Source organism: Amphiura filiformis, chromosome 3 (genome assembly GCF_039555335.1).
Source record: "Amphiura filiformis chromosome 3, Afil_fr2py, whole genome shotgun sequence".
In the NCBI taxonomy this organism is placed as follows: domain Eukaryota; kingdom Metazoa; phylum Echinodermata; class Ophiuroidea; order Amphilepidida; family Amphiuridae; genus Amphiura; species Amphiura filiformis.
Genome location: NC_092630.1, coordinates 20,479,827 through 20,505,579, shown reverse-complemented (window position 1 = coordinate 20,505,579; position 25,753 = coordinate 20,479,827). Strand labels below are relative to the sequence as shown.

General features: G+C 39.3%; 11 non-coding genes across 11 annotated transcripts; all 11 read left to right on the top strand.

The window, feature by feature from the left end:
- Positions 1–201: 201 nt before the first annotated feature.
- LOC140149429 (5S ribosomal RNA) lies at positions 202–320 on the top strand. The gene has a single exon (XR_011858663.1). It is a non-coding gene; the product is annotated as a 5S ribosomal RNA (ribosomal RNA).
- A 2,861-nt stretch (positions 321–3,181) lies between these two features.
- LOC140149427 (5S ribosomal RNA) lies at positions 3,182–3,300 on the top strand. The gene has a single exon (XR_011858661.1). It is a non-coding gene; the product is annotated as a 5S ribosomal RNA (ribosomal RNA).
- Positions 3,301–5,994: 2,694 nt separating this feature from the next.
- Positions 5,995–6,113, top strand: LOC140149425 (5S ribosomal RNA). The gene has a single exon (XR_011858659.1). It is a non-coding gene; the product is annotated as a 5S ribosomal RNA (ribosomal RNA).
- Positions 6,114–8,381: 2,268 nt separating this feature from the next.
- On the top strand, positions 8,382–8,500 carry LOC140149424 (5S ribosomal RNA). Its single transcript, XR_011858658.1, has one exon. It is a non-coding gene; the product is annotated as a 5S ribosomal RNA (ribosomal RNA).
- Positions 8,501–10,764: 2,264 nt separating this feature from the next.
- Positions 10,765–10,883, top strand: LOC140149416 (5S ribosomal RNA). Its single transcript, XR_011858651.1, has one exon. It is a non-coding gene; the product is annotated as a 5S ribosomal RNA (ribosomal RNA).
- A 2,264-nt stretch (positions 10,884–13,147) lies between these two features.
- LOC140149432 (5S ribosomal RNA) lies at positions 13,148–13,269 on the top strand. Its single transcript, XR_011858666.1, has one exon. It is a non-coding gene; the product is annotated as a 5S ribosomal RNA (ribosomal RNA).
- A 2,263-nt stretch (positions 13,270–15,532) lies between these two features.
- On the top strand, positions 15,533–15,651 carry LOC140149430 (5S ribosomal RNA). The gene has a single exon (XR_011858664.1). It is a non-coding gene; the product is annotated as a 5S ribosomal RNA (ribosomal RNA).
- A 2,360-nt stretch (positions 15,652–18,011) lies between these two features.
- LOC140149404 (5S ribosomal RNA) lies at positions 18,012–18,130 on the top strand. Its single transcript, XR_011858640.1, has one exon. It is a non-coding gene; the product is annotated as a 5S ribosomal RNA (ribosomal RNA).
- Positions 18,131–20,395: 2,265 nt separating this feature from the next.
- Positions 20,396–20,514, top strand: LOC140149393 (5S ribosomal RNA). The gene has a single exon (XR_011858632.1). It is a non-coding gene; the product is annotated as a 5S ribosomal RNA (ribosomal RNA).
- Positions 20,515–22,782: 2,268 nt separating this feature from the next.
- LOC140149381 (5S ribosomal RNA) lies at positions 22,783–22,901 on the top strand. Its single transcript, XR_011858623.1, has one exon. It is a non-coding gene; the product is annotated as a 5S ribosomal RNA (ribosomal RNA).
- Positions 22,902–25,165: 2,264 nt separating this feature from the next.
- On the top strand, positions 25,166–25,284 carry LOC140149368 (5S ribosomal RNA). The gene has a single exon (XR_011858617.1). It is a non-coding gene; the product is annotated as a 5S ribosomal RNA (ribosomal RNA).
- Positions 25,285–25,753: the final 469 nt, after the last annotated feature.

Genomic DNA, 25,753 nt, shown 5'->3' with positions numbered 1-25,753 from the left:
TGATTTGGTGTAGTTCCTAAAAATGAAAAGACTAGAATCTCATCAGCACAATTTGAATAAAGTTAGTTGTAAGATTCATGAAGAGCAAAAAGTGTTGCACAATTGGCTACAATTATAGAACGTTTGAAAGAAAAGTGAGCAGGCATTCTGACACAGTCAACGCTAAGCTATTATAAGTAAGCTGAAATCGGTGCTTCAGATGTCTACGGCCATACCACGTTGAATACACCGGTTCTCGTCCGAACCCCGAAGTTAAGCAACGCCGGGCCCGGTTAGTACTTGGATGGGAGACCGCTTGGGAATACCGGGTGCTGTAGACTTTTGCATTCAAATTCTTGTTTTTTATTTTTGCTCGTGTTTATGTTTGTTTCCTCTATCGCCTGTGATGTAATTTTTCTCTCTACAAAGCGACTTTGTTCAAAATATGATATTTTTGCTCACTCTCTGGAGCGTAGGCCTACGTCTAGTGTACAACAATTCAAAAACAGCTACCCGAGCGCCACCACATAGCACTAACATTGAGTCGATCGTGGGAAGCTGCTAGATGGGAGACCAACAACTTTTTGTGTAATTTATATTATGATATGAGGTAACAAGTAGGCCTACGCGCTGTACTGTTGCCCAGCTATCGTAAAAAATGCCAAAAAATACAGCTGTGAATCGCGAAATTTTAATCAAACTAACATATTCGCATGATGACTTTATGATAATTTGCAATTATAGTCAACTAGATTTCGCGGTTCTCGGGTCGGGCGGTTCTCGTGATAGGCCTATTTCTAATTACCCCCCCCCCGTTATAATGCGTCTCTTAATGACCCAACTGGACACAACTTAATCAACTCTGTTTGTTTTGTATCTGTGATGCTTTCTTCAGTCGGTAGTTCGGTAGGCCTACCCATATTCTGGAAACCCATCATTCGCCTCTTCCAAGCCCTGTCCTGCTACCACTTTGGAGGACATTTGTATCTTGACGTGGATATAGGCCGTTACTAAAGTAATGAAATCAATCGGGAGAAACGTGCAAGCAAACGCGGTTATAGGCCTTATCATTTAAGCAGTAAGCTATCATAACCACAGAATTAAAACCTAATTCTGTGATCATAACTGATTATTTTTATGTTAACCATTCTGGAGGACACCGGAAATAGTGCGCTCACTGTACTCCGCGCACACTCCCGTTGATACTCCGCGATAGCGCACCGCGAGCACGCGATAGTGCACCGCGAGAACGCGAACCGCGCGGACGCCAACGCAATAGTGCGAGGACGGACGGACGTGTGGGACGGACGGACGGACACTCTGTAAATAGTATTAAGATATTTAAAACCAAATCATCATACTGATACTTACTGCTTTTATGGAGTAGGTCTACGGCGCGGTAGGAAGACCGACAGCATGCAGCACGGACAAGAGAGGTGATTCGCATCTCGGCATTTGCAAGTAGATATTCCACCTTTTCACAAAATAGAATGATAGACACATTTTCTTTTCGCAAATTAAATACGTAATTTGGTGACAGCCAAACCTCAGTATCATCAGAACACAGTTTTGCATGCAACTGAACAGAACAAATTGCAGAAGTTTCAAAACACGTGTTGACAAGCTGAAGCAGCTGTACGCGATTGTTTTGATTGTCGTTAAGCGAAATGCGTATCAGTGTCACATGTGTAATGCGTACGCGTAAACCTATATCATTGTTTCACGCGCAAACCGCGCCCTAGCGTCGACGCGCTTGACGTTGCGAGCTCACATGCGTGTATTGGACAACACGAAGTCAATGCAATTCAGGCTGCAAAATGAACAAAACAAAACATCGCATGTTGACCTGAATTTGTGTTATCCGTGCTTCTGCAAAATAAAAAAAATAACGTGTTGTGTTTGTTTCTTTGTTTGTTTGTGTGTCAATATGGGTAGGCCTATGTTAAAGGGGTTTTGGTGTTACGAGTTGCATTTTTTATACTTTTTAAAATTGTTGTATTGTTTAGCGATTTCCCTACCTAAATTAAAATTTTGTGCGTGAGTGATTGTTTTTGTGTATCCTGAATGTGCATCCTTGATCCTCATTTCTTTATACTACACTAGTCAATGTTAGCATCTGCAATTCTATACTATAGCGCAGTCACATCCTTGATCTTCAAAACTTCATTTGAGCAAGTCACATCCTTGATCTTCAAAACCTTATTTGAGCCAAGTCACATCCTTGATCCTCATTTCTTTATACTACACTAGTCAATGTTAGCATCTGCAATTCTATACTATAGCGCAGTCACATCCTTGATCTTCAAAACTTCATTTGAGCAAGTCACATCCTTGATCTTCAAAACCTTATTTGAGCCAAGTCACATCCTTGATCCTCATTTCTTTATACTACACTAGTCAATGTTAGCACCTGCAATTCTACACTATAGGGCAGTTTCATCAATGATCTTCAAAACTTCATTTGAGCAAGTCACATCCTTGATCTTCAACACCTTATTTGAGCCAAGTCACATCCTTGATCCTCATTTCTTTATACTACACTAGTCAATGTTAGCATCTGCAATTCTACACTATAGGGCAGTTTCATCAATGATCTTCAAAACTTGATTTGAGCCAAGTCACACCCTCGATCTTCATTTCTTTATACTTAGCACCTGTAATTCTATACTATATCGCGACCACATCCTTGATCTTCAAAACTTGATTTGAGCCAAGTCACATCCTTGATCCTCATTTCTTAGTCAATGTTATCATCTGCGATTCTATAGGCCCAGTAGCCTATACATCCTTGATCCTCATATTTTTATTTGAGGCCGGTGACATCCTTGATCCTCATTTCTTTATACTACACTAGCCTATGTTTACTATCTACTGAAGATAGCTCGAACCAAGTAAATCGGTTGCATTTAAGTTTTCGCACAAGATTTGAAAAGACTACCAGTTTACCTTGTGACTGTGACACTGAATTTGGTAAACTTACGCGAACCGGACGTGCAACCCGTGATTTGGTGTAGTTCCTAAAAATGAAAAGACTAGAATCTCATCAGCACAATTTGAATAAAGTTAGTTGTAAGATTCATGAAGAGCAAAAAGTGTTGCACAATTGGCTACAATTATAGAACGTTTGAAAGAAAAGTGAGCAGGCATTCTGACACAGCCAACGCTAAGCTATTATAAGTAAGCTAAAATCGGTGCTTCAAATGTCTACGGCCATACCACGTTGAATACACCGGTTCTCGTCCGAACCCCGAAGTTAAGCAACGTCGGGCCCGGTTAGTACTTGGATGGGAGACCGCTTGGGAATACCGGGTGCTGTAGACTTTTGCATTCAAATTCTTCTTTTTTATTTTTGCTCGTGTTTATGTTTGTTTCCTCTATCGCCTGTGATGTAATTTTCTCTCTACAAAGCGACTTTGTTCAAAATATGATATTTTTCTCACTCTCTGGAGCGTACGTCTAGTGTACAACAATTCAAAAACAGCTACCCGAGCGCCACCACATAGCACTAACATTGAGTCGAACGTGGGAAGCTGCTAGATGGGAGACCAACAACGTTTTGTGTAATTTATATTAGGATATGAGGTAACAAGTAGGCCTACGCGCTGTACTGTTGCCCAGCTATCGTAAAAATGCCAAAAAATACAGCTGTGAATCGCGAAATTTTAATCAAAGTAACATATTCGCAGCTGAAACTTTATGATAATTTGCAATTATAATCAATATTTAAAACCAAACCATCATACTGATACTTACTGCTTTTATGGAGTAGGTCTACGGCGCGGTAGGAAGACCGACAGCATGCAGCACGGACAAGAGAGGTGATTCGCATCTCGGGCATTTGCAAGTAGATATTCCACCTTTTCACAAAATAGAATGATAGACACATTTTCTTTTCGCAAATTAAATACGTAATTTGGTGACAGCCAAACCTCAGTATCATCAGAACTCAGTTTTGCATGCAACTGAACAGAACAAATTGCAGAAGTTTCAAAACACGTGTTGACAAGCTGAAGCAGCTGTACGCGATTGTTTTGATTGTCGTTAAGCGAAATGCGTATCAGTGTCACATGTGTAATGCGTACGCGTAAACCTATATCATTGTTTCACGCGCAAACCGCGCCCTAGCGTCGACGCGCTTGACGTTGCGAGCTCACATGCGTGTATTGGACAACACGAAGTCAATGCAATTCAGGCTGCAAAATGAACCAAACAAAACATCGCATGTTGACCTGAATTTGTGTTATCCGTGCTTCTGCAAAATAAAAAATAACGTGTTGTGTTTGTTTCTTTGTTTGTTTGTGTGTCAATATGGGTAGGCCTATGTTAAAGGGGTTTTGGTGTTACGAGTTGCATTTTTATACTTTTTAAAAATTTTGTATTGTTTAGCGATTTCCCTACCTAAATTAAAATTTTGTGCGTGAGTGATTGTTTTTGTGTATCCTGAATGTGCATCCTTGATCCTCATTTCTTTACACTACACTAGTCAATGTTAGCATCTGCAATTCTATACTATAGCGCAGTCACATCCTTGATCTTCAAAACTTCATTTGAGCAAGTCACATCCTTGATCTTCAAAACCTTATTTGAGCCAAGTCACATCCTTGATCCTCATTTCTTTATACTACACTAGTCAATGTTAGCATCTGCAATTCTATACTATAGCGCAGTCACATCCTTGATCTTCAAAACTTCATTTGAGCAAGTCACATCCTTGATCTTCAAAACCTTATTTGAGCCAAGTCACATCCTTGATCCTCATTTCTTTATACTACACTAGTCAATGTTAGCAGCTGCAATTCTACACTATAGGGCAGTTTCATCAATGATCTTCAAAACTTCATTTGAGCAAGTCACATCCTTGATCTTCAACACCTTATTTGAGCCAAGTCACATCCTTGATCCTCATTTCTTTATACTACACTAGTCAATGTTAGCATCTGCAATTCTACACTATAGGGCAGTTTCATCAATGATCTTCAAAACTTGATTTGAGCCAAGTCACACCCTCGATCTTCATTTCTTTATACTTAGCACCTGTAATTCTATACTATATCGCGACCACATCCTTGATCTTCAAAACTTGATTTGAGCCAAGTCACATCCTTGATCCTCATTTCTTAGTCAATGTTATCATCTGCGATTCTATAGGCCCAGTAGCCTATACATCCTTGATCCTCATATTTTTATTTGAGGCCGGTGACATCCTTGATCCTCATTTCTTTATACTACACTAGCCTATGTTTACTATCTACTGAAGATAGCTCGAACCAAGTAAATCGGTTGCATTTAAGTTTTCGCACAAGATTTGAAAAGACTACCAGTTTACCTTGTGACTGTGACATATGGGAGAGCGTGGCGCAATGGTTAGAGTACTTGCCTTTAGTGCATGAGGTCCCGGGTTCGATTCCCGGCGGTGGCAATTGGCTGGGATATTGACTTGGAAAAAAAAGTCTGAAATTAATTAGCAACATCTGTAGATTAAATTCAGACTTCCGCTCCCCATGGTTCATTTAGAATTGGGTAAATGAATCATGAAAGTACTCCGTCCTTCGGAGGGGACGTTAAGCCGTCGGTCCCGTGTGCAGAGAGCCATACCTGTACATGTATCTCGCAGCCAGTTTCGAAAAGAGTAGGGTGTTAACCCCTGACTGTTCCCAACCCGTCCCGGCATTCAAATGGACCCCAATGGAAATAAGCTTCAATAGAGGCTTTCTTGGGTTATCCAGGGTTCTCACAACCCGAACAAATCAAATCAAATCAAAAAAAAAAAGACACTGAATTTGGTAAACTTACGCGAACCGGACGTGCAACCCGTGATTTGGTGTAGTTCCTAAAAATGAAAAGACTAGAATCTCATCAGCACAATTTGAATAAAGTTAGTTGTAAGATTCATGAAGCGCAAAAAGTGTTGCACAATTGGCTACAATTATAGAACGTTTGAAAGAAAAGTGAGCAGGCATTCTGACACAGCCAACGCTAAGCTATTATAAGTAAGCTAAAATCGGTGCTTCAAATGTCTACGGCCATACCACGTTGAATACACCGGTTCTCGTCCGAACCCCGAAGTTAAGCAACGTCGGGCCCGGTTAGTACTTGGATGGGAGACCGCTTGGGAATACCGGGTGCTGTAGACTTTTGCATTCAAATTCTTTTTTTTATTTTTGCTCGTGTTTATGTTTGTTTCCTCTATCGCCTGTGATGTAATTTTTTTCTCTTTTAAGCGACTTTGTTCAAAATATGATATTTTTTCTCACTCTCTGGAGCGTACGTCTAGTGTACAACAATTCAAAAGCAGCTACCCGAGCGCCACCACATTATAGCACTAACATTGAGTCGATCGTGGGAAGCTGCTAGATGGGAGACCAACAACTTTTTGTGTAATTTATATTATGATATGAGGTAACAAGTAGGCCTACGCGCTGTACTGTTGCCCAGCTATCGTAAAAATGCCAAAAAATACAGCTGTGAATCGCGAAATTTTAATCAAAGTAACATATTCGCAGCTGAAACTTTATGATAATTTGCAATTATAATCAATATTTAAAACCAAACCATCATACTGATACTTACTGCTTTTATGGAGTAGGTCTACGGCGCGGTAGGAAGACCGACAGCATGCAGCACGGACAAGAGAGGTGATTCGCATGACTCGGGCATTTGCAAGTAGATATTCCACCTTTTCACAAAATAGAATGATAGACACATTTTCTTTTCGCAAATTAAATACGTAATTTGGTGACAGCCAAACCTCAGTATCATCAGAACTCAGTTTTGCATGCAACTGAACAGAACAAATTGCAGAAGTTTCAAAACACGTGTTGACAAGCTGAAGCAGCTGTACGCGATTGTTTTGATTGTCGTTAAGCGAAATGCGTATCAGTGTCACATGTGTAATGCGTACGCGTAAACCTATATCATTGTTTCACGCGCAAACCGCGCCCTAGCGTCGACGCGCTTGACGTTGCGAGCTCACATGCGTGTATTGGACAACACGAAGTCAATGCAATTCAGGCTGCAAAATGAACCAAACAAAACATCGCATGTTGACCTGAATTTGTGTTATCCGTGCTTCTGCAAAATAAAAAATAACGTGTTGTGTTTGTTTCTTTGTTTGTTTGTGTGTCAATATGGGTAGGCCTATGTTAAAGGGGTTTTGGTGTTACGAGTTGCATTTTTTATACTTTTTAAAAATTTTGTATTGTTTAGCGATTTCCCTACCTAAATTAAAATTTTGTGCGTGAGTGATTGTTTTTGTGTATCCTGAATGTGCATCCTTGATCCTCATTTCTTTACACTACACTAGTCAATGTTAGCATCTGCAATTCTATACTATAGCGCAGTCACATCCTTGATCTTCAAAACTTCATTGGAGCAAGTCACATCCTTGATCTTCAAAACCTTATTTGAGCCAAGTCACATCCTTGATCCTCATTTCTTTATACTACACTAGTCAATGTTAGCATCTGCAATTCTATACTATAGCGCAGTCACATCCTTGATCTTCAAAACTTCATTTGAGCAAGTCACATCCTTGATCTTCAAAACCTTATTTGAGCCAAGTCACATCCTTGATCCTCATTTCTTTATACTACACTAGTCAATGTTAGCACCTGCAATTCTACACTATAGGGCAGTTTCATCAATGATCTTCAAAATTTCATTTGAGCAAGTCACATCCTTGATCTTCAACACCTTATTTGAGCCAAGTCACATCCTTGATCCTCATTTCTTTATACTACACTAGTCAATGTTAGCATCTGCAATTCTACACTATAGGGCAGTTTCATCAATGATCTTCAAAACTTGATTTGAGCCAAGTCACACCCTCGATCTTCATTTCTTTATACTTAGCACCTGTAATTCTATACTATATCGCGACCACATCCTTGATCTTCAAAACTTGATTTGAGCCAAGTCACATCCTTGATCCTCATTTCTTAGTCAATGTTATCATCTGCGATTCTATAGGCCCAGTAGCCTATACATCCTTGATCCTCATATTTTTATTTGAGGCCGGTGACATCCTTGATCCTCATCTCTTTATACTACACTAGCCTATGTTTACTATCTACTGAAGATAGCTCGAACCAAGTAAATCGGTTGCATTTAAGTTTTCGCACAAGATTTGAAAAGACTACCAGTTTACCTTGTGACTGTGACACTGAATTTGGTAAACTTACGCGAACCGGACGTGCAACCCGTGATTTGGTGTAGTTCCTAAAAATGAAAAGACTAGAATCTCATCAGCACAATTTGAATAAAGTTAGTTGTAAGATTCATGAAGAGCAAAAAGTGTTGCACAATTGGCTACAATTATAGAACGTTTGAAAGAAAAGTGAGCAGGCATTCTGACACAGCCAACGCTAAGCTATTATAAGTAAGCTAAAATCGGTGCTTCAAATGTCTACGGCCATACCACGTTGAATACACCGGTTCTCGTCCGAACCCCGAAGTTAAGCAACGTCGGGCCCGGTTAGTACTTGGATGGGAGACCGCTTGGGAATACCGGGTGCTGTAGACTTTTGCATTCAAATTCTTCTTTTTATTTTTGCTCGTGTTTATGTTTGTTTCCTCTATCGCCTGTGATGTAATTTTTCTCTCTACAAAGCGACTTTGTTCAAAATATGATATTTTTCTCACTCTCTGGAGCGTACGTCTAGTGTACAACAATTCAAAAACAGCTACCCGAGCGCCACCACATAGCACTAACATTGAGTCGATCGTGGGAAGCTGCTAGATGGGAGACCAACAACTTTTTGTGTAATTTATATTATGATATGAGGTAACAAGTAGGCCTACGCGCTGTACTGTTGCCCAGCTATCGTAAAAATACCAAAAAATACAGCTGTGAATCGCGAAATTTTAATCAAAGTAACATATTCGCAGCTGAAACTTTATGATAATTTGCAATTATAATCAATATTTAAAACCAAACCATCATACTGATACTTACTGCTTTTATGGAGTAGGTCTACGGCGCGGTAGGAAGACCGACAGCATGCAGCACGGACAAGAGAGGTGATTCGCATCTCGGGCATTTGCAAGTAGATATTCCACCTTTTCACAAAATAGAATGATAGACACATTTTCTTTTCGCAAATTAAATACGTAATTTGGTGACAGCCAAACCTCAGTATCATCAGAACTCAGTTTTGCATGCAACTGAACAGAACAAATTGCAGAAGTTTCAAAACACGTGTTGACAAGCTGAAGCAGCTGTACGCGATTGTTTTGATTGTCGTTAAGCGAAATGCGTATCAGTGTCACATGTGTAATGCGTACGCGTAAACCTATATCATTGTTTCACGCGCAAACCGCGCCCTAGCGTCGACGCGCTTGACGTTGCGAGCTCACATGCGTGTATTGGACAACACGAAGTCAATGCAATTCAGGCTGCAAAATGAACCAAACAAAACATCGCATGTTGACCTGAATTTGTGTTATCCGTGCTTCTGCAAAATAAAAAATAACGTGTTGTGTTTGTTTTTATTTGTTTGTTTGTGTGTCAATATGGGTAGGCCTATGTTAAAGGGGTTTTGGTGTTACGAGTTGCATTTTTTATACTTTTTAAAAATTTTGTATTGTTTAGCGATTTCCCTACCTAAATTAAAATTTTGTGCGTGAGTGATTGTTTTTGTGTATCCTGAATGTGCATCCTTGATCCTCATTTCTTTACACTACACTAGTCAATGTTAGCATCTGCAATTCTATACTATAGCGCAGTCACATCCTTGATCTTCAAAACTTCATTTGAGCAAGTCACATCCTTGATCTTCAAAACCTTATTTGAGCCAAGTCACATCCTTGATCCTCATTTCTTTATACTACACTAGTCAATGTTAGCATCTGCAATTCTATACTATAGCGCAGTCACATCCTTGATCTTCAAAACTTCATTTGAGCAAGTCACATCCTTGATCTTCAAAACCTTATTTGAGCCAAGTCACATCCTTGATCCTCATTTCTTTATACTACACTAGTCAATGTTAGCACCTGCAATTCTACACTATAGGGCAGTTTCATCAATGATCTTCAAAACTTCATTTGAGCAAGTCACATCCTTGATCTTCAACACCTTATTTGAGCCAAGTCACATCCTTGATCCTCATTTCTTTATACTACACTAGTCAATGTTAGCATCTGCAATTCTACACTATAGGGCAGTTTCATCAATGATCTTCAAAACTTGATTTGAGCCAAGTCACACCCTCGATCTTCATTTCTTTATACTTAGCACCTGTAATTCTATACTATATCGCGACCACATCCTTGATCTTCAAAACTTGATTTGAGCCAAGTCACATCCTTGATCCTCATTTCTTAGTCAATGTTATCATCTGCGATTCTATAGGCCCAGTAGCCTATACATCCTTGATCCTCATATTTTTATTTGAGGCCGGTGACATCCTTGATCCTCATTTCTTTATACTACACTAGCCTATGTTTACTATCTACTGAAGATAGCTCGAACCAAGTAAATCGGTTGCATTTAAGTTTTCGCACAAGATTTGAAAAGACTACCAGTTTACCTTGTGACTGTGACACTGAATTTGGTAAACTTACGCGAACCGGACGTGCAACCCGTGATTTGGTGTAGTTCCTAAAAATGAAAAGACTAGAATCTCATCAGCACAATTTGAATAAAGTTAGTTGTAAGATTCATGAAGAGCAAAAAGTGTTGCACAATTGGCTACAATTATAGAACGTTTGAAAGAAAAGTGAGCAGGCATTCTGACACAGCCAACGCTAAGCTATTATAAGTAAGCTAAAATCGGTGCTTCAAATGTCTACGGCCATACCACGTTGAATACACCGGTTCTCGTCCGAACCCCGAAGTTAAGCAACGTCGGGCCCGGTTAGTACTTGGATGGGAGACCGCTTGGGAATACCGGGTGCTGTAGACTTTTGCATTCAAATTCTTCTTTTTTATTTTTGCTCGTGTTTATGTTTGTTTCCTCTATCGCCTGTGATGTAATTTTTCTCTCTACAAAGCGACTTTGTTCAAAATATGATCTTTTTTCTCGCTCTCTGGAGCGTACGTCTAGTGTACAACAATTCAAAAACAGCTACCCGAGCGCCACCACATAGCACTAACATTGAGTCGATCGTGGGAAGCTGCTAGATGGGAGACCAACAACTTTTTGTGTAATTTATATTATGATATGAGGTAACAAGTAGGCCTACGCGCTGTACTGTTGCCCAGCTATCGTAAAAATGCCAAAAAATACAGCTGTGAATCGCGAAATTTTAATCAAAGTAACATATTCGCAGCTGAAACTTTATGATAATTTGCAATTATAATCAATATTTAAAACCAAACCATCATACTGATACTTACTGCTTTTATGGAGTAGGTCTACGGCGCGGTAGGAAGACCGACAGCATGCAGCACGGACAAGAGAGGTGATTCGCATCTCGGGCATTTGCAAGTAGATATTCCACCTTTTCACAAAATAGAATGATAGACACATTTTCTTTTCGCAAATTAAATACGTAATTTGGTGACAGCCAAACCTCAGTATCATCAGAACTCAGTTTTGCATGCAACTGAACAGAACAAATTGCAGAAGTTTCAAAACACGTGTTGACAAGCTGAAGCAGCTGTACGCGATTGTTTTGATTGTCGTTAAGCGAAATGCGTATCAGTGTCACATGTGTAATGCGTACGCGTAAACCTATATCATTGTTTCACGCGCAAACCGCGCCCTAGCGTCGACGCGCTTGACGTTGCGAGCTCACATGCGTGTATTGGACAACACGAAGTCAATGCAATTCAGGCTGCAAAATGAACCAAACAAAACATCGCATGTTGACCTGAATTTGTGTTATCCGTGCTTCTGCAAAATAAAAAATAACGTGTTGTGTTTGTTTCTTTGTTTGTTTGTGTGTCAATATGGGTAGGCCTATGTTAAAGGGGTTTTGGTGTTACGAGTTGCATTTTTTATACTTTTTAAAAATTTTGTATTGTTTAGCGATTTCCCTACCTAAATTAAAATTTTGTGCGTGAGTGATTGTTTTTGTGTATCCTGAATGTGCATCCTTGATCCTCATTTCTTTACACTACACTAGTCAATGTTAGCATCTGCAATTCTATACTATAGCGCAGTCACATCCTTGATCTTCAAAACTTCATTTGAGCAAGTCACATCCTTGATCTTCAAAACCTTATTTGAGCCAAGTCACATCCTTGATCCTCATTTCTTTATACTACACTAGTCAATGTTAGCATCTGCAATTCTATACTATAGCGCAGTCACATCCTTGATCTTCAAAACTTCATTTGAGCAAGTCACATCCTTGATCTTCAAAACCTTATTTGAGCCAAGTCACATCCTTGATCCTCATTTCTTTATACTACACTAGTCAATGTTAGCACCTGCAATTCTACACTATAGGGCAGTTTCATCAATGATCTTCAAAATTTCATTTGAGCAAGTCACATCCTTGATCTTCAACACCTTATTTGAGCCAAGTCACATCCTTGATCCTCATTTCTTTATACTACACTAGTCAATGTTAGCATCTGCAATTCTACACTATAGGGCAGTTTCATCAATGATCTTCAAAACTTGATTTGAGCCAAGTCACACCCTCGATCTTCATTTCTTTATACTTAGCACCTGTAATTCTATACTATATCGCGACCACATCCTTGATCTTCAAAACTTGATTTGAGCCAAGTCACATCCTTGATCCTCATTTCTTAGTCAATGTTATCATCTGCGATTCTATAGGCCCAGTAGCCTATACATCCTTGATCCTCATATTTTTATTTGAGGCCGGTGACATCCTTGATCCTCATTTCTTTATACTACACTAGCCTATGTTTACTATCTACTGAAGATAGCTCGAACCAAGTAAATCGGTTGCATTTAAGTTTTCGCACAAGATTTGAAAAGACTACCAGTTTACCTTGTGACTGTGACACTGAATTTGGTAAACTTACGCGAACCGGACGTGCAACCCGTGATTTGGTGTAGTTCCTAAAAATGAAAAGACTAGAATCTCATCAGCACAATTTGAATAAAGTTAGTTGTAAGATTCATGAAGAGCAAAAAGTGTTGCACAATTGGCTACAATTATAGAACGTTTGAAAGAAAAGTGAGCAGGCATTCTGACACAGCCAACGCTAAGCTATTATAAGTAAGCTAAAATCGGTGCTTCAAATGTCTACGGCCATACCACGTTGAATACACCGGTTCTCGTCCGAACCCCGAAGTTAAGCAACGTCGGGCCCGGTTAGAAATACTTGGATGGGAGACCGCTTGGGAATACCGGGTGCTGTAGACTTTGCATTCAAATTCTTCTTTTTATTTTTGCTCGTGTTTATGTTTGTTTCCTCTATCGCCTGTGATGTAATTTTTTTCTCTTCAAAGCGTCTTTGTTCAAAATATGTTTTTTTTTTTCACTCTCTGGAGCGTACGTCTAGTGTACAACAATTCAAAAACAGCTACCCGAGCGCCACCACATAGCACTAACATTGAGTCGATCGTGGGAAGCTGCTAGATGGGAGACCAACAACTTTTTGTGTAATTTATATTATGATATGAGGTAACAAGTAGGCCTACGCGCTGTACTGTTGCCCAGCTATCGTAAAAATGCCAAAAATACAGCTGTGAATCGCGAAATTTTAATCAAAGTAACATATTCGCAGCTGAAACTTTATGATAATTTGCAATTATAATCAATATTTAAAACCAAACCATCATACTGATACTTACTGCTTTTATGGAGTAGGTCTACGGCGCGGTAGGAAGACCGACAGCATGCAGCACGGACAAGAGAGGTGATTCGCATCTCGGGCATTTGCAAGTAGATATTCCACCTTTTCACAAAATAGAATGATAGACACATTTTCTTTTCGCAAATTAAATACGTAATTTGGTGACAGCCAAACCTCAGTATCATCAGAACTCAGTTTTGCATGCAACTGAACAGAACAAATTGCAGAAGTTTCAAAACACGTGTTGACAAGCTGAAGCAGCTGTACGCGATTGTTTTGATTGTCGTTAAGCGAAATGCGTATCAGTGTCACATGTGTAATGCGTACGCGTAAACCTATATCATTGTTTCACGCGCAAACCGCGCCCTAGCGTCGACGCGCTTGACGTTGCGAGCTCACATGCGTGTATTGGACAACACGAAGTCAATGCAATTCAGGCTGCAAAATGAACCAAACAAAACATCGCATGTTGACCTGAATTTGTGTTATCCGTGCTTCTGCAAAATAAAAAATAACGTGTTGTGTTTGTTTTTATTTGTTTGTTTGTGTGTCAATATGGGTAGGCCTATGTTAAAGGGGTTTTGGTGTTACGAGTTGCATTTTTTATACTTTTTAAAAATTTTGTATTGTTTAGCGATTTCCCTACCTAAATTAAAATTTTGTGCGTGAGTGATTGTTTTTGTGTATCCTGAATGTGCATCCTTGATCCTCATTTCTTTACACTACACTAGTCAATGTTAGCATCTGCAATTCTATACTATAGCGCAGTCACATCCTTGATCTTCAAAACTTCATTTGAGCAAGTCACATCCTTGATCTTCAAAACCTTATTTGAGCCAAGTCACATCCTTGATCCTCATTTCTTTATACTACACTAGTCAATGTTAGCATCTGCAATTCTATACTATAGCGCAGTCACATCCTTGATCTTCAAAACTTCATTTGAGCAAGTCACATCCTTGATCTTCAAAACCTTATTTGAGCCAAGTCACATCCTTGATCCTCATTTCTTTATACTACACTAGTCAATGTTAGCACCTGCAATTCTACACTATAGGGCAGTTTCATCAATGATCTTCAAAACTTCATTTGAGCAAGTCACATCCTTGATCTTCAACACCTTATTTGAGCCAAGTCACATCCTTGATCCTCATTTCTTTATACTACACTAGTCAATGTTAGCATCTGCAATTCTACACTATAGGGCAGTTTCATCAATGATCTTCAAAACTTGATTTGAGCCAAGTCACACCCTCGATCTTCATTTCTTTATACTTAGCACCTGTAATTCTATACTATATCGCGACCACATCCTTGATCTTCAAAACTTGATTTGAGCCAAGTCACATCCTTGATCCTCATTTCTTAGTCAATGTTATCATCTGCGATTCTATAGGCCCAGTAGCCTATACATCCTTGATCCTCATATTTTTATTTGAGGCCGGTGACATCCTTGATCCTCATTTCTTTATACTACACTAGCCTATGTTTACTATCTACTGAAGATAGCTCGAACCAAGTAAATCGGTTGCATTTAAGTTTTCGCACAAGATTTGAAAAAGACTACCAGTTTACCTGTGACTGTGACACTGAATTTGGTAAACTTACGCGAACCGGACGTGCAACCCGTGATTTGGTGTAGTTCCTAAAAATGAAAAGACTAGAATCTCATCAGCACAATTTGAATAAAGTTAGTTGTAAGATTCATGAAGAGCAAAAAGTGTTGCACAATTGGCTACAATTATAGAACGTTTGAAAGAAAAGTGAGCAGGCATTCTGACACAGCCAACGCTAAGCTATTATAAGTAAGCTAAAATCGGTGCTTCAAATGTCTACGGCCATACCACGTTGAATACACCGGTTCTCGTCCGAACCCCGAAGTTAAGCAACGTCGGGCCCGGTTAGTACTTGGATGGGAGCCCGCTTGGGAATACCGGGTGCTGTAGACTTTTGCATTCAAATTCTTCTTTTTATTTTTGCTCGTGTTTATGTTTGTTTCCTCTATCGCCTGTGTTGTATTTTTTCTCTCTACAAAGCGACTTTGTTCAAAATATGATATTTTTCTCACTCTCTGGAGCGTACGTCTAGTGTACAACAATTCAAAAACAGCTACCCGAGCGCCACCACATAGCACTAACATTGAGTCGATCGTGGGAAGCTGCTAGATGGGAGACCAACAACTTTTGTGTAATTTATATTATGATATGAGGTAACAAGTAGGCCTACGCGCTGTACTGTTGCCCAGCTATCGTAAAAATGCCAAAAATACAGCTGTGAATCGCGAAATTTTAATCAAAGTAACATATTCGCAGCTGAAACTTTATGATAATTTGCAATTATAATCAATATTTAAAACCAAACCATCATACTGATACTTACTGCTTTTATGGAGTAGGTCTACGGCGCGGTAGGAAGACCGACAGCATGCAGCACGGACAAGAGAGGTGATTCGCATCTCAGGCATTTGCAAGTAGATATTCCACCTTTTCACAAAATAGAATGATAGACACATTTTCTTTTCGCAAATTAAATACGTAATTTGGTGACAGCCAAACCTCAGTATCATCAGAACTCAGTTTTGCATGCAACTGAACAGAACAAATTGCAGAAGTTTCAAAACACGTGTTGACAAGCTGAAGCAGCTGTACGCGATTGTTTTGATTGTCGTTAAGCGAAATGCGTATCAGTGTCACATGTGTAATGCGTACGCGTAAACCTATATCATTGTTTCACGCGCAAACCGCGCCCTAGCGTCGACGCGCTTGACGTTGCGAGCTCACATGCGTGTATTGGACAACACGAAGTCAATGCAATTCAGGCTGCAAAATGAACCAAACAAAACATCGCATGTTGACCTGAATTTGTGTTATCCGTGCTTCTGCAAAATAAAAAATAACGTGTTGTGTTTGTTTCTTTGTTTGTTTGTGTGTCAATATGGGTAGGCCTATGTTAAAGGGGTTTTGGTGTTACGAGTTGCATTTTTTATACTTTTTAAAAATTTTGTATTGTTTAGCGATTTCCCTACCTAAATTAAAATTTTGTGCGTGAGTGATTGTTTTTGTGTATCCTGAATGTGCATCCTTGATCCTCATTTCTTTACACTACACTAGTCAATGTTAGCATCTGCAATTCTATACTATAGCGCAGTCACATCCTTGATCTTCAAAACTTCATTTGAGCAAGTCACATCCTTGATCTTCAAAACCTTATTTGAGCCAAGTCACATCCTTGATCCTCATTTCTTTATACTACACTAGTCAATGTTAGCATCTGCAATTCTATACTATAGCGCAGTCACATCCTTGATCTTCAAAACTTCATTTGAGCAAGTCACATCCTTGATCTTCAAAACCTTATTTGAGCCAAGTCACATCCTTGATCCTCATTTCTTTATACTACACTAGTCAATGTTAGCACCTGCAATTCTACACTATAGGGCAGTTTCATCAATGATCTTCAAAACTTCATTTGAGCAAGTCACATCCTTGATCTTCAACACCTTATTTGAGCCAAGTCACATCCTTGATCCTCATTTCTTTATACTACACTAGTCAATGTTAGCATCTGCAATTCTACACTATAGGGCAGTTTCATCAATGATCTTCAAAACTTGATTTGAGCCAAGTCACACCCTCGATCTTCATTTCTTTATACTTAGCACCTGTAATTCTATACTATATCGCGACCACATCCTTGATCTTCAAAACTTGATTTGAGCCAAGTCACATCCTTGATCCTCATTTCTTAGTCAATGTTATCATCTGCGATTCTATAGGCCCAGTAGCCTATACATCCTTGATCCTCATATTTTTATTTGAGGCCGGTGACATCCTTGATCCTCATTTCTTTATACTACACTAGCCTATGTTTACTATCTACTGAAGATAGCTCGAACCAAGTAAATCGGTTGCATTTAAGTTTTCGCACAAGATTTGAAAAAGACTACCAGTTTACCTTTGTGACTGTGACACTGAATTTGGCAAACTTACGCGAACCGGACGTGCAACCCGGGTGATTTGGTGTAGTTAGCAACATCTAGATTAAATTCAGACTTCCGCTCTCCCATGGTTCAAAATGAAAAGACTAGAAGGGTCTCATCAGCACAATTTGAATACGCGAACCGGACGTGCAACCGTGATTTGGTGTAAGAATCTCATCAGCACAATTTTAGTGTAAGATTCATGAAGAGCAAAAAGTGTTGCACAATTGGCTACAATTATAGAACGTTTGAAAGAAAAGTGAGCAGGCATTCTGACACAGCCAACGCTAAGCTATATATAAGTAAGCTAAAATCGGTGTTGCTTCAAATGTCTACGGCCATACCACGTTGAATACACCGGTTCTCGTCCGAACCCCGAAGTTAAGCAACGTCGGGCCCGGTTAGTACTTGGATGGGAGACCGCTTGGGAATACCGGGTGCTGTAGACTTTTGCATTCAAATTCTTCTTTTTATTTTTGCTCGTGTTTATGTTTGTTTCCTCTATCGCCTGTGATGTAATTTTTCTCTCTACAAAGCGACTTTGTTCAAAATATGATATTTTTTCTCACTCTCTGGAGCGTACGTCTAGTGTACAACAATTCAAAAACAGCTACCCGAGCGCCACCACATTATAGCACTAACATTGAGTCGATCGTGGGAAGCTGCTAGATGGGAGACCAACAACTTTTTGTGTAATTTATATTATGATATGAGGTAACAAGTAGGCCTACGCGCTGTACTGTTGCCCAGCTATCGTAAAAAATGCCAAAAAATACAGCTGTGAATCGCGAAATTTTAATCAAAGTAACATATTCGCAGCTGAAACTTTATGATAATTTGCAATTATAATCAATATTTAAAACCAAACCATCATACTGATACTTACTGCTTTTATGGAGTAGGTCTACGGCGCGGTAGGAAGACCGACAGCATGCAGCACGGACAAGAGAGGTGATTCGCATCTCGGGCATTTGCAAGTAGATATTCCACCTTTTCACAAAATAGAATGATAGACACATTTTCTTTTCGCAAATTAAATACGTAATTTGGTGACAGCCAAACCTCAGTATCATCAGAACTCAGTTTTGCATGCAACTGAACAGAACAAATTGCAGAAGTTTCAAAACACGTGTTGACAAGCTGAAGCAGCTGTACGCGATTGTTTTGATTGTCGTTAAGCGAAATGCGTATCAGTGTCACATGTGTAATGCGTACGCGTAAACCTATATCATTGTTTCACGCGCAAACCGCGCCCTAGCGTCGACGCGCTTGACGTTGCGAGCTCACATGCGTGTATTGGACAACACGAAGTCAATGCAATTCAGGCTGCAAAATGAACCAAACAAAACATCGCATGTTGACCTGAATTTGTGTTATCCGTGCTTCTGCAAAATAAAAAATAACGTGTTGTGTTTGTTTCTTTGTTTGTTTGTGTGTCAATATGGGTAGGCCTATGTTAAAGGGGTTTTGGTGTTACGAGTTGCATTTTTATACTTTTTAAAAATTTTGTATTGTTTAGCGATTTCCCTACCTAAATTAAAATTTTGTGCGTGAGTGATTGTTTTTGTGTATCCTGAATGTGCATCCTTGATCCTCATTTCTTTACACTACACTAGTCAATGTTAGCATCTGCAATTCTATACTATAGCGCAGTCACATCCTTGATCTTCAAAACTTCATTTGAGCAAGTCACATCCTTGATCTTCAAAACCTTATTTGAGCCAAGTCACATCCTTGATCCTCATTTCTTTATACTACACTAGTCAATGTTAGCATCTGCAATTCTATACTATAGCGCAGTCACATCCTTGATCTTCAAAACTTCATTTGAGCAAGTCACATCCTTGATCTTCAAAACCTTATTTGAGCCAAGTCACATCCTTGATCCTCATTTCTTTATACTACACTAGTCAATGTTAGCACCTGCAATTCTACACTATAGGGCAGTTTCATCAATGATCTTCAAAATTTCATTTGAGCAAGTCACATCCTTGATCTTCAACACCTTATTTGAGCCAAGTCACATCCTTGATCCTCATTTCTTTATACTACACTAGTCAATGTTAGCATCTGCAATTCTACACTATAGGGCAGTTTCATCAATGATCTTCAAAACTTGATTTGAGCCAAGTCACACCCTCGATCTTCATTTCTTTATACTTAGCACCTGTAATTCTATACTATATCGCGACCACATCCTTGATCTTCAAAACTTGATTTGAGCCAAGTCACATCCTTGATCCTCATTTCTTAGTCAATGTTATCATCTGCGATTCTATAGGCCCAGTAGCCTATACATCCTTGATCCTCATATTTTTATTTGAGGCCGGTGACATCCTTGATCCTCATTTCTTTATACTACACTAGCCTATGTTTACTATCTACTGAAGATAGCTCGAACCAAGTAAATCGGTTGCATTTAAGTTTTCGCACAAGATTTGAAAAGACTACCAGTTTACCTTGTGACTGTGACACTGAATTTGGTAAACTTACGCGAACCGGACGTGCAACCCGTGATTTGGTGTAGTTCCTAAAAATGAAAAGACTAGAATCTCATCAGCACAATTTGAATAAAGTTAGTTGTAAGAAAAAAAAAAAAAAAAAGTGTTGCACAATTGGCTACAATTATAGAACGTTTGAAAGAAAAGTGAGCAGGCATTCTGACACAGCCAACGCTAAGCTATTATAAGTAAGCTAAAATCGGTGCTTCAAATGTCTACGGCCATACCACGTTGAATACACCGGTTCTCGTCCGAACCCCGAAGTTAAGCAACGTCGGGCCCGGTTAGTACTTGGATGGGAGACCGCTTGGGAATACCGGGTGCTGTAGACTTTTGCATTCAAATTCTTCTTTTTTATTTTTGCTCGTGTTTATGTTTGTTTCCTCTATCGCCTGTGATGTAATTTTCTCTCTACAAAGCGACTTTGTTCAAAATATGATATTTTTCTCACTCTCTGGAGCGTACGTCTAGTGTACAACAATTCAAAAACAGCTACCCGAGCGCCACCACATAGCACTAACATTGAGTCGATCGTGGGAAGCTGCTAGATGGGAGACCAACAACTTTTTGTGTAATTTATATTATGATATGAGGTAACAAGTAGGCCTACGCGCTGTACTGTTGCCCAGCTATCGTAAAAAATGCCAAAAAAATACAGCTGTGAATCGCGAAATTTTAATCAAAGTAACATATTCGCAGCTGAAACTTTATGATAATTTGCAATTATAATCAATATTTAAAACCAAACCATCATACTGATACTTACTGCTTTTATGGAGTAGGTCTACGGCGCGGTAGGAAGACCGACAGCATGCAGCACGGACAAGAGAGGTGATTCGCATCTCGGGCATTTGCAAGTAGATATTCCACCTTTTCACAAAATAGAATGATAGACACATTTTCTTTTCGCAAATTAAATACGTAATTTGGTGACAGCCAAACCTCAGTATCATCAGAACTCAGTTTTGCATGCAACTGAACAGAACAAATTGCAGAAGTTTCAAAACACGTGTTGACAAGCTGAAGCAGCTGTACGCGATTGTTTTGATTGTCGTTAAGCGAAATGCGTATCAGTGTCACATGTGTAATGCGTACGCGTAAACCTATATCATTGTTTCACGCGCAAACCGCGCCCTAGCGTCGACGCGCTTGACGTTGCGAGCTCACATGCGTGTATTGGACAACACGAAGTCAATGCAATTCAGGCTGCAAAATGAACCAAACAAAACATCGCATGTTGACCTGAATTTGTGTTATCCGTGCTTCTGCAAAATAAAAAATAACGTGTTGTGTTTGTTTTTTTATTTGTTTGTTTGTGTGTCAATATGGGTAGGCCTATGTTAAAGGGGTTTTGGTGTTACGAGTTGCATTTTTTATACTTTTTAAAAATTTTGTATTGTTTAGCGATTTCCCTACCTAAATTAAAATTTTGTGCGTGAGTGATTGTTTTTGTGTATCCTGAATGTGCATCCTTGATCCTCATTTCTTTACACTACACTAGTCAATGTTAGCATCTGCAATTCTATACTATAGCGCAGTCACATCCTTGATCTTCAAAACTTCATTTGAGCAAGTCACATCCTTGATCTTCAAAACCTTATTTGAGCCAAGTCACATCCTTGATCCTCATTTCTTTATACTACACTAGTCAATGTTAGCATCTGCAATTCTATACTATAGCGCAGTCACATCCTTGATCTTCAAAACTTCATTTGAGCAAGTCACATCCTTGATCTTCAAAACCTTATTTGAGCCAAGTCACATCCTTGATCCTCATTTCTTTATACTACACTAGTCAATGTTAGCACCTGCAATTCTACACTATAGGGCAGTTTCATCAATGATCTTCAAAACTTCATTTGAGCAAGTCACATCCTTGATCTTCAACACCTTATTTGAGCCAAGTCACATCCTTGATCCTCATTTCTTTATACTACACTAGTCAATGTTAGCATCTGCAATTCTACACTATAGGGCAGTTTCATCAATGATCTTCAAAACTTGATTTGAGCCAAGTCACACCCTCGATCTTCATTTCTTTATACTTAGCACCTGTAATTCTATACTATATCGCGACCACATCCTTGATCTTCAAAACTTGATTTGAGCCAAGTCACATCCTTGATCCTCATTTCTTAGTCAATGTTATCATCTGCGATTCTATAGGCCCAGTAGCCTATACATCCTTGATCCTCATATTTTTATTTGAGGCCGGTGACATCCTTGATCCTCATTTCTTTATACTACACTAGCCTATGTTTACTATCTACTGAAGATAGCTCGAACCAAGTAAATCGGTTGCATTTAAGTTTTCGCACAAGATTTGAAAAGACTACCAGTTTACCTTGTGACTGTGACACTGAATTTGGTAAACTTACGCGAACCGGACGTGCAACCCGTGATTTGGTGTAGTTCCTAAAAATGAAAAGACTAGAATCTCATCAGCACAATTTGAATAAAGTTAGTTGTAAGATTCATGAAGAGCAAAAAGTGTTGCACAATTGGCTACAATTATAGAACGTTTGAAAGAAAAGTGAGCAGGCATTCTGACACAGCCAACGCTAAGCTATTATAAGTAAGCTAAAATCGGTGCTTCAAATGTCTACGGCCATACCACGTTGAATACACCGGTTCTCGTCCGAACCCCGAAGTTAAGCAACGTCGGGCCCGGTTAGTACTTGGATGGGAGACCGCTTGGGAATACCGGGTGCTGTAGACTTTTGCATTCAAATTCTTCTTTTTTATTTTTGCTCGTGTTTATGTTTGTTTCCTCTATCGCCTGTGATGTAATTTTTCTCTCTACAAAGCGACTTTGTTCAAAATATGATATTTTTCTCACTCTCTGGAGCGTACGTCTAGTGTACAACAATTCAAAAACAGCTACCCGAGCGCCACCACATAGCACTAACATTGAGTCGATCGTGGGAAGCTGCTAGATGGGAGACCAACAACTTTTTGTGTAATTTATATTATGATATGAGGTAACAAGTAGGCCTACGCGCTGTACTGTTGCCCAGCTATCGTAAAAAATGCCAAAAAATACAGCTGTGAATCGCGAAATTTTAATCAAAGTAACATATTCGCAGCTGAAACTTTATGATAATTTGCAATTATAATCAATATTTAAAACCAAACCATCATACTGATACTTACTGCTTTTATGGAGTAGGTCTACGGCGCGGTAGGAAGACCGACAGCATGCAGCACGGACAAGAGAGGTGATTCGCATCTCGGGCATTTGCAAGTAGATATTCCACCTTTTCACAAAATAGAATGATAGACACATTTTCTTTTCGCAAATTAAATACGTAATTTGGTGACAGCCAAACCTCAGTATCATCAGAACTCAGTTTTGCATGCAACTGAACAGAACAAATTGCAGAAGTTTCAAAACACGTGTTGACAAGCTGAAGCAGCTGTACGCGATTGTTTTGATTGTCGTTAAGCGAAATGCGTATCAGTGTCACATGTGTAATGCGTACGCGTAAACCTATATCATTGTTTCACGCGCAAACCGCGCCCTAGCGTCGACGCGCTTGACGTTGCGAGCTCACATGCGTGTATTGGACAACACGAAGTCAATGCAATTCAGGCTGCAAAATGAACCAAACAAAACATCGCATGTTGACCTGAATTTGTGTTATCCGTGCTTCTGCAAAATAAAAAATAACGTGTTGTGTTTGTTTCTTTGTTTGTTTGTGTGTCAATATGGGTAGGCCTATGTTAAAGGGGTTTTGGTGTTACGAGTTGCATTTTTTATACTTTTTAAAAATTTTGTATTGTTTAGCGATTTCCCTACCTAAATTAAAATTTTGTGCGTGAGTGATTGTTTTTGTGTATCCTGAATGTGCATCCTTGATCCTCATTTCTTTACACTACACTAGTCAATGTTAGCATCTGCAATTCTATACTATAGCGCAGTCACATCCTTGATCTTCAAAACTTCATTTGAGCAAGTCACATCCTTGATCTTCAAAACCTTATTTGAGCCAAGTCACATCCTTGATCCTCATTTCTTTATACTACACTAGTCAATGTTAGCATCTGCAATTCTATACTATAGCGCAGTCACATCCTTGATCTTCAAAACTTCATTTGAGCAAGTCACATCCTTGATCTTCAAAACCTTATTTGAGCCAAGTCACATCCTTGATCCTCATTTCTTTATACTACACTAGTCAATGTTAGCACCTGCAATTCTACACTATAGGGCAGTTTCATCAATGATCTTCAAAATTTCATTTGAGCAAGTCACATCCTTGATCTTCAACACCTTATTTGAGCCAAGTCACATCCTTGATCCTCATTTCTTTATACTACACTAGTCAATGTTAGCATCTGCAATTCTACACTATAGGGCAGTTTCATCAATGATCTTCAAAACTTGATTTGAGCCAAGTCACACCCTCGATCTTCATTTCTTTATACTTAGCACCTGTAATTCTATACTATATCGCGACCACATCCTTGATCTTCAAAACTTGATTTGAGCCAAGTCACATCCTTGATCCTCATTTCTTAGTCAATGTTATCATCTGCGATTCTATAGGCCCAGTAGCCTATACATCCTTGATCCTCATATTTTTATTTGAGGCCGGTGACATCCTTGATCCTCATTTCTTTATACTACACTAGCCTATGTTTACTATCTACTGAAGATAGCTCGAACCAAGTAAATCGGTTGCATTTAAGTTTTCGCACAAGATTTGAAAAGACTACCAGTTTACCTTGTGACTGTGACACTGAATTTGGTAAACTTACGCGAACCGGACGTGCAACCCGTGATTTGGTGTAGTTCCTAAAAATGAAAAGACTAGAATCTCATCAGCACAATTTGAATAAAGTTAGTTGTAAGATTCATGAAGAGCAAAAAGTGTTGCACAATTGGCTACAATTATAGAACGTTTGAAAGAAAAGTGAGCAGGCATTCTGACACAGCCAACGCTAAGCTATTATAAGTAAGCTAAAATCGGTGCTTCAAATGTCTACGGCCATACCACGTTGAATACACCGGTTCTCGTCCGAACCCCGAAGTTAAGCAACGTCGGGCCCGGTTAGTACTTGGATGGGAGACCGCTTGGGAATACCGGGTGCTGTAGACTTTTGCATTCAAATTCTTCTTTTTATTTTTGCTCGTGTTTATGTTTGTTTCCTCTATCGCCTGTGATGTAATTTTTCTCTCTACAAAGCGACTTTGTTCAAAATATGATATTTTTTCTCACTCTCTGGAGCGTACGTCTAGTGTACAACAATTCAAAAACAGCTACCCGAGCGCCACCACATAGCACTAACATTGAGTCGATCGTGGGAAGCTGCTAGATGGGAGACCAACAACTTTTTGTGTAATTTATATTATGATATGAGGTAACAAGTAGGCCTACGCGCTGTACTGTTGCCCAGCTATCGTAAAAAATGCCAAAAAATACAGCTGTGAATCGCGAAATTTTAATCAAAGTAACATATTCGCAGCTGAAACTTTATGATAATTTGCAATTATAATCAATATTTAAAACCAAACCATCATACTGATACTTACTGCTTTTATGGAGTAGGTCTACGGCGCGGTAGGAA